The sequence below is a fragment of the Bombina bombina genome, chromosome 2, assembly GCF_027579735.1.
Source record: "Bombina bombina isolate aBomBom1 chromosome 2, aBomBom1.pri, whole genome shotgun sequence".
Taxonomy (NCBI): domain Eukaryota; kingdom Metazoa; phylum Chordata; class Amphibia; order Anura; family Bombinatoridae; genus Bombina; species Bombina bombina.
Window position 1 is genome coordinate 346,024,673 of NC_069500.1, and position 8,430 is coordinate 346,033,102.

Sequence of the window (8,430 nt, forward strand, 5' to 3'; positions counted from 1 at the left end):
TTTTCTCTGTGTGTTGTATTAATTTGTTTTGTAATTTTCCCTATGGTTCTTGCACCCAGACCTGTCTGGGGTTAACTGCTTGTGGCTCTGGGGACAGCACAGCTTCCTGTGAGTGCCAGTGGCACCCAGGGCTGAGCACGTTGCAGGGTCATGGGATGTGTACCCGGTCCGGTATGAGAGTGCAGTTCCCTTCCATGTTTTGTATATGTCTAGGGTGGTTACATATTCCTGTGCACCCTTCCCTTGTTTTCAGTTTGTTTGGATTTGAAAGCTTGCATTGTGTGGCTGTTTTAGGGTCTCAGGTATTGGAAAGGACCTTGACGTGGTACCTGAGCTTGTCCCATTTGGCCAGATGCGGTGACTAACCTTTCCATTTTTGCTTTTAAATCTTAGCTGAGAGTTTGTAAGTGAGTGCTGGTTTTTCTCTGTGTGTTATATATATATATATATATATATATATATATATATATATTGTATATAAATGAAACGACCTTACAAGAATCAACGCAGTGGAACAGGAACACAGCCCTTCAAGTGTGACAGGGTAGTAGCAGAGCTCCTGACATGGACTTGAGAGAAGAAAAGCAGGTAGCGAAACTCGTCAACGCTGATTGCTAATGGAGCTGTTAAACCAAGTCGGTATGGGTTCGCAGAAAGACTCTGCCTGCATCTCTTGACTAACTTTCATCCAAGCTCTCACTGAGAGGCTGACAGGACTACTTAAAGGGACAGTATACACTCATTTTCATAGAACTGCATGTAATAGACATTAGTATAAAGAATAAGATGCAGATACTGATATAAAAATCCAGTATAAAACTGTTTAAAAAACTTACTTAGAAGCTCTCAGTTTAGCTCTTTTGAAAAGGTAGCTGGAAAGCCCACTGCAAGTGGGAAATAAGACATCCCCCCCTTCTTTTGCATATGAAAAGACCCTTTACACAAACAGGAGCAAGCTGGAGTAGGTAGCCGACGGTATTCTCATAAATTGGTTAGGAGTCTGAACCAAATAAGCAAAACTATACATTTGTTTAAAAAAAAAAAAACACTTTATGGGCTATATAAATAGATCATCTACAAAACATTTATGCAAAGAAAAAATGAGTGTATAATGTCCCTTTAAAACTCTAGTCCCATTTCAAAGAGTACTACCCTCCATAAGAGACTACTCAGAATCTTCCTACACTTCTCTGCCAAACTCCTGTGACGGAAGGCAAAGAATGACTGGGGGATGAGGGGAGTGGGGGAGGTATTTAAGCCTTTGGCTTGGGTGTCTTTGCCTCCTCCTGGTGGCCAGGTTCTTAATTCCCACAAGTAATGAATGAAGCAGTGGACTCTCCTCCCATTAAGATGGAAATATTTTTTACAATTTAATTACACAAGGTGGAAAGCAGGCAGAGATGAGGTTGAATGGAATATAAATGTTCAATATCCCCAAAACAAAAGCAGCACAAATGTTTGTTATTGCAGCACAAATCAGAACAAACATATGGTTTATTTGAATTACACTGGGTGGAAAGTGGGCATATATTGAGGTCACATGGGCTAAAATATAAAACAAATGAATAGTGTATTTGTTTCATGATTTAATTAGATGGGGTAGAAAGTGGAAGGAGATGAGGTCACATGGGCTAAAATATAAAGTGCCATTTCTCTAAAACTAAACTGGCACAAACGTTCATTTTTGAGGTGCAAATCGGCACAAATATAGCACAAACTAATGGAACATATCTTTTTACAATTTGATTACATGGGGTGGAAAGTGGGTGGAAGTTGAGGTAATATGGGCTAAAATATAATGTTCAGTATCTCTGAAACGAAACCGTTTATTGTAGCACAAATAAGCACAAAAATAGCAAAAACTAATGGTATAGTGGTTATAGATAAATGTCACATGGAATATAATGTGCATTATCTCCAAAACCAAACTGTCACAAATGTTAGTTTTTGCAGCATAAATCAGTACAAACATAGCACAAACAAATGGTATATTTGTTATTTACATTTTAATTACATGGTATGTCACATGGGCTAAAATATAATTAACAATATCTTTAAAACAAAACCGAAACAAATGTTCATTTTTGCTGAACAAACGAATGAAATATATATGTTTACAATTTAATTACAAGGGATGGAAAGTGGTTGAGGTCACATGGACTATAATGTGCAATATATCTGAACCCAAACAAGCACAAATGTCCATTTGTGCAGCACAAATCGGCACAAAACAGAATTTATGTTTACCTGATAAATTTCTTTCTCCAACGGTGTGTCCGGTCCACGGCGTCATCCTTACTTGTGGGGATATTCTCTTCCCCAACAGGAAATGGCAAAGAGCCCAGCAAAGCTGGTCACATGATCCCTCCTAGGCTCCGCCTACCCCAGTCATTCGACCGACGTTAAGGAGGAATATTTGCATAGGAGAAACCATATGGTACCGTGGTGACTGTAGTTAAAGAAAATAAAATATCAGACCTGATTAAAAAAAACCAGGGCGGGCCGTGGCCCGGACACACCGTTGGAGAAAGAAATTTATCAGGTAAACATAAATTCTGTTTTCTCCAACATTGGTGTGTCCGGTCCACGGCGTCATCCTTACTTGTGGGAACCAATACCAAAGCTTTAGGACACGGATGAAGGGAGGGAGCAAATCAGGTCACCTAAATGGAAGGCACCACGGCTTGCAAAACCTTTCTCCCAAAAATAGCCTCAGAAGAAGCAAAAGTATCAAACTTGTAAAATTTGGTAAAAGTGTGCAGTGAAGACCAAGTCGCTGCCCTACATATCTGATCAACAGAAGCCTCGTTCTTGAAGGCCCATGTGGAAGCCACAGCCCTAGTGGAATGAGCTGTGATTCTTTCGGGAGGCTGCCGTCCGGCAGTCTCGTAAGCCAATCTGATGATGCTTTTAATCCAAAAAGAGAGAGAGGTAGAAGTTGCTTTTTGACCTCTCCTTTTACCTGAATAAACAACAAACAAGGAAGATGTTTGTCTAAAATCCTTTGTAGCATCTAAATAGAATTTTAGAGCGCGAACAACATCCAAATTGTGCAACAAACGTTCCTTCTTTGAAACTGGTTTTGGACACAGAGAAGGTACGATAATCTCCTGGTTAATGTTTTTGTTAGAAACAACTTTTGGAAGAAAACCAGGTTTAGTACGTAAAACCACCTTATCTGCATGGAACACCAGATAAGGAGGAGAACACTGCAGAGCAGATAATTCTGAGACTCTTCTAGCAGAAGAAATCGCAACTAAAAACAAAACTTTCCAAGATAATAACTTAATATCAACGGAATGTAAGGGTTCAAACGGAACCCCCTGAAGAACTGAAAGAACTAAATTGAGACTCCAAGGAGGAGTCAAAGGTTTGTAAACAGGCTTGATTCTAACCAGAGCCTGAACAAAGGCTTGAACATCTGGCACAGCTGCCAGCTTTTTGTGAAGTAATACCGACAAGGCAGAAATCTGTCCCTTCAGGGAACTTGCAGATAATCCTTTTTCCAATCCTTCTTGAAGGAAGGATAGAATCCTAGGAATCTTAACCTTGTCCCAAGGGAATCCTTTAGATTCACACCAACAGATATATTTTTTCCAAATTTTGTGGTAAATCTTTCTAGTCACAGGCTTTCTGGCCTGAACAAGAGTATCGATCACAGAATCTGAGAATCCTCGCTTCGATAAAATCAAGCGTTCAATCTCCAAGCAGTCAGCTGGAGTGAAACCAGATTCGGATGTTCGAACGGACCCTGAACAAGAAGGTCTCGTCTCAAAGGTAGCTTCCAAGGTGGAGCCGATGACATATTCACCAGATCTGCATACCAAGTCCTGCGTGGCCACGCAGGAGCTATCAAGATCACCGACGCCCTCTCCTGCTTGATCCTGGCTATCAGCCTGGGGATGAGAGGAAATGGCGGGAACACATAAGCTAGTTTGAAGGTCCAAGGTGCTACTAGTGCATCCACTAGAGCCGCCTTGGGATCCCTGGATCTGGCCCCGTAGCAAGGAACTTTGAAGTTCTGACGAGAGGCCATCAGATCCATGTCTGGAATGCCCCACAGGTGAGTGACTTGGGCAAAGATTTCCGGATGGAGTTCCCACTCCCCCGGATGCAATGTCTGACGACTCAGAAAATCCGCTTCCCAATTTTCCACTCCTGGGATGTGGATAGCAGACAGGTGGCAGGAGTGAGACTCCGCCCAAAGAATAATTTTGGTTACTTCTTCCATCGCTAGGGAACTCCTTGTTCCCCCCTGATGGTTGATGTACGCAACAGTCGTCATGTTGTCTGATTGAAACCGTATGAACCTGGTCCTCGCAAGCTGGGGCCAGGCCTGGAGCGCATTGAATATCGCTCTCAGTTCCAGAATATTTATCGGTAGAAGAGATTCTTCCCGAGACCAAAGACCCTGAGCTTTCAGGGATCCCCAGACCGCGCCCCAGCCTATCAGACTGGCGTCGGTCGTGACAATGACCCACTCTGGTCTGTGGAACATCATCCCTTGAGACAGATTGTCCAGGGACAGCCACCAACGGAGTGAGTCTCTGGTCCTCTGATTTACTTGTATCTTCGGAGACAAGTCTGTATAGTCCCCATTCCACTGACTGAGCATGCACAGTTGTAATGGTCTTAGATGAATGCGCGCAAAAGGAACTATGTCCATCGCCGCCACCATCAACCCGATCACTTCCATGCACTGAGCTATGGAAGGAAGAGGAACGGAATGAAGTATCCGACAAGAGTCCAGAAGCTTTGTTTTTCTGGCCTCTGTTAGAAAGATCCTCATTTCTAAGGAGTCTATAATTGTTCCCAAGAAGGGAACCCTTGTTGACGGGGATAGAGAACTCTTTTCCACGTTCACTTTCCAGCCGTGAGATCTGAGAAAGGCCAGGACAATGTCCGTGTGAGCCTTTGCTTGAGGAAGGGACGACGCTTGAATCAGAATGTCGTCCAGGTAAGGTACTACTGCAATGCCCCTTGGTCTTAGCACCGCTAGAAGGGACCCTAGTACCTTTGTGAAAATCCTTGGAGCAGTGGCTAATCCGAAAGGAAGCGCCACGAACTGGTAATGTTTGTCCAGGAATGCAAACCTTAGGAACCGATGATGTTCCTTGTGGATAGGAATATGTAGATACGCATCCTTTAAATCCACCGTGGTCATAAATTGACCTTCCTGGATGGAAGGAAGGATAGTTCGAATGGTTTCCATCTTGAACGATGGGACCTTGAGAAATTTGTTTAAGATCTTGAGATCTAGGATTGGTCTGAACGTTCCCTCTTTTTTGGGAACTATGAACAGATTGGAGTAGAACCCCATCCCTTGTTCTCTTAATGGAACAGGATGAATCACTCCCATTTTTAACAGGTCTTCTACACAATGTAAGAACGCCTGTCTTTTTATGTGGTCTGAAGACAACTGCGACTTGTGGAACCTTCCCCTTGGGGGAAGTCCCTTGAATTCCAGAAGATAACCCTGGGAGACTATTTCTAGCGCCCAAGGATCCAGAACATCTCTTGCCCAAGCCTGAGCGAAGAGAGAGAGTCTGCCCCCCACCAGATCCGGATCGGGGGCCAATATTTCATGCTGTCTTGGTAGCAGTGGCAGGTTTCTTGGCCTGCTTTCCCTTGTTCCAGCCTTGCATTGGTCTCCAAGCTGGCTTGGCCTGAGAAGTATTACCCTCTTGCTTAGAGGACGTAGCACCTTGGGCTGGTCCGTTTTTACGAAAGGGACGAAAATTAGGTCTATTTTTTGCCTTGAAGGGCCGATCCTGAGGAAGGGCGTGGCCCTTACCCCCAGTGATATCAGAGATAATCTCTTTCAAGTCAGGACCAAACAGCGTTTTCCCCTTGAAAGGAATGTTTAGTAGCTTGTTCTTGGAAGACGCATCAGCCGACCAAGATTTCAACCAAAGCGCTCTGCGCGCCACAATAGCAAACCCAGAGTTCTTAGCCGCTAACTTAGCCAATTGCAAAGAGGCGTCTAGAGTGAAAGAATTAGCCAATTTGAGAGCATTGATTCTGTCCATAATCTCCTCATAAGGAGGAGAGTCACTATCGAGCACCTTAAGCAGTTCATCAAACCAGAAATATGCGGCTGTAGTGACAGGGACAATGCATGAAATGGGTTGTAGAAGGTAACCCTGCTGAACAAACATCTTTTTAAGCAAACCTTCTAATTTTTTATCCATAGGATCTTTGAAAGCACAACTATCCTCTATGGGAATAGTGGTGCGTTTGTTTAAAGTAGAAACCGCTCCCTCGACCTTGGGGACTGACTGCCATAAGTCCTTTCTGGGGTCGACCATAGGAAACAATTTTTTAAATATGGGGGGAGGGACGAAAGGAATACCGGGCCTTTCCCATTCTTTATTAACAATGTCCGCCACCCGCTTGGGTATAGGAAAAGCTTCTGGGAGCCCCGGCACCTCTAGGAACTTGTCCATTTTACATAGTTTCTCTGGGATGACTAAATTTTCACAATCATCCAGAGTGGATAATACCTCCTTAAGCAAAATGCGGAGATGTTCCAATTTAAATTTAAATGTAATCACATCAGATTCAGCCTGCTGAGAAATGTTCCCTAAATCAGTAATTTCTCCCTCAGACAAAACCTCCCTGGCCCCCTCAGATTGTGTTAGGGGCCCTTCAGAGATATTAATATCAGCGTCGTCATGCTCTTCAGTAACTAAAACAGAGCAGCCACGCTTACGCTGACAAGGGTTCATTTTGGCTAAAATGTTTTTGACAGAATTATCCATTACAGCCGTTAATTGTTGCATAGTAAGGAGTATTGGCGCGCTAGATGTACTAGGGGCCTCCTGAGTGGGCAAGACTCGTGTAGACGAAGGAGGGAATGATGCAGTACCATGCTTACTCCCCTCACTTGAGGAATCATCTTGGGCATCATTGTCATTATCACATAAATCACATTTATTTAAATGAATAGGAATTCTGGCTTCCCCACATTCAGAACACAGTCTATCTGGTAGTTCAGACATGTTAAACAGGCATAAACTTGATCAGAAAGTACAAAAAACGTTTTAAAATAAAACCGTTACTGTCACTTTAAATTTTAAACTGAACACACTTTATTACTGCAATTGCGAAAAAACATGAAGGAATTGTTCAAAATTCACCAAATTTTCACCACAGCGTCTTAAAGCTTTGAAAATATTGCACACCAATTTTGGAAGCTTTAACCCTTAAAATAACGGAACCGGAGCCGTTTTAAGCTTTAAACCCCTTTACAGTCCCTGGTATCTGCTTTGCTGAGACCCAACCAAACCCAAAGGGGAATACGATACCAAATGACGCCTTCAGAAGTCTTTTATAAGTATCAGAGCTCCTCTCACATGCGACTGCATGCCATGCCTCTCAAAAACAAGTGCGCAACACCGGCGCGAAAATGAGACTCTGCCTATGCTTTGGGAAAGCCCCTAAAGAATAAGGTGTCTAAAACAGTGCCTGCCGATATTATTAAATCAAAATACCCAGAATAAATGATTCCTCAAGGCTAAATAAGTGTTAATATCAATCGATTTAGCCCAAAAAAAGTCTACAGTTTAAATAAGCCCTTGTGAAGCCCTTATTTACGATCGTAATAAACATGGCTTACCGGATCCCATAGGGAAAATGACAGCTTCCAGCATTACATCGTCTTGTTAGAATGTGTCATACCTCAAGCAGCAAGAGACTGCAAACTGTTCCCCCAACTGAAGTTAATTGCTCTCAACAGTCCTGTGTGGAACAGCCATGGATTTTAGTTACGGTTGCTAAAATCATTTTCCTCATACAAACAGAATTCTTCATCTCTTTTCTGTTTCTGAGTAAATAGTACGTACCAGCACTATTTGAAAATAACAAACTCTTGATTGAATAATGAAAAACTACAGTTAAACACTAAAAAACTCTAAGCCATCTCCGTGGAGATGTTGCCTGTACAACGGCAAAGAGAATGACTGGGGTAGGCGGAGCCTAGGAGGGATCATGTGACCAGCTTTGCTGGGCTCTTTGCCATTTCCTGTTGGGGAAGAGAATATCCCCACAAGTAAGGATGACGCCGTGGACCGGACACACCTATGTTGGAGAAATATAAGGCAAATAAATAGTTTTATTTTTTTTACAATTTAATTACATTGAGTGGAAAGTGGGCATAGATTGAGGTCACATGGGCTAAAATATTATGTGCAATATCTCGGAAATGAAACCGACACAAATGTTCTTTTTTGAGGCACAAATGAATAGTATATATTTTTTCATGATTTAATTACATAAAGTGATCAAAGATGAGGTCACATGGGCTAAAATATAAAGTGCAATATCTCTGAAATTAAACCGGCACAAATGTTCATGTTTGTAGCATAAATCAGCACAAAAACCCAGGGGCAGAACTTTTTTTTTTCATTTTCTGCAATGAGATTTTTTTTA

At 42.5% G+C, this 8,430-nt stretch overlaps 1 protein-coding gene across 1 annotated transcript in view; it reads right to left on the minus strand.

Annotated features, from left to right (window-relative positions):
- The window catches only part of ATXN2 (ataxin 2), a gene marked incomplete in the record, with an annotated part of 1,324,939 nt that overhangs the window by 844,055 nt on the left and 472,454 nt on the right, over nt 1-8,430 (minus strand).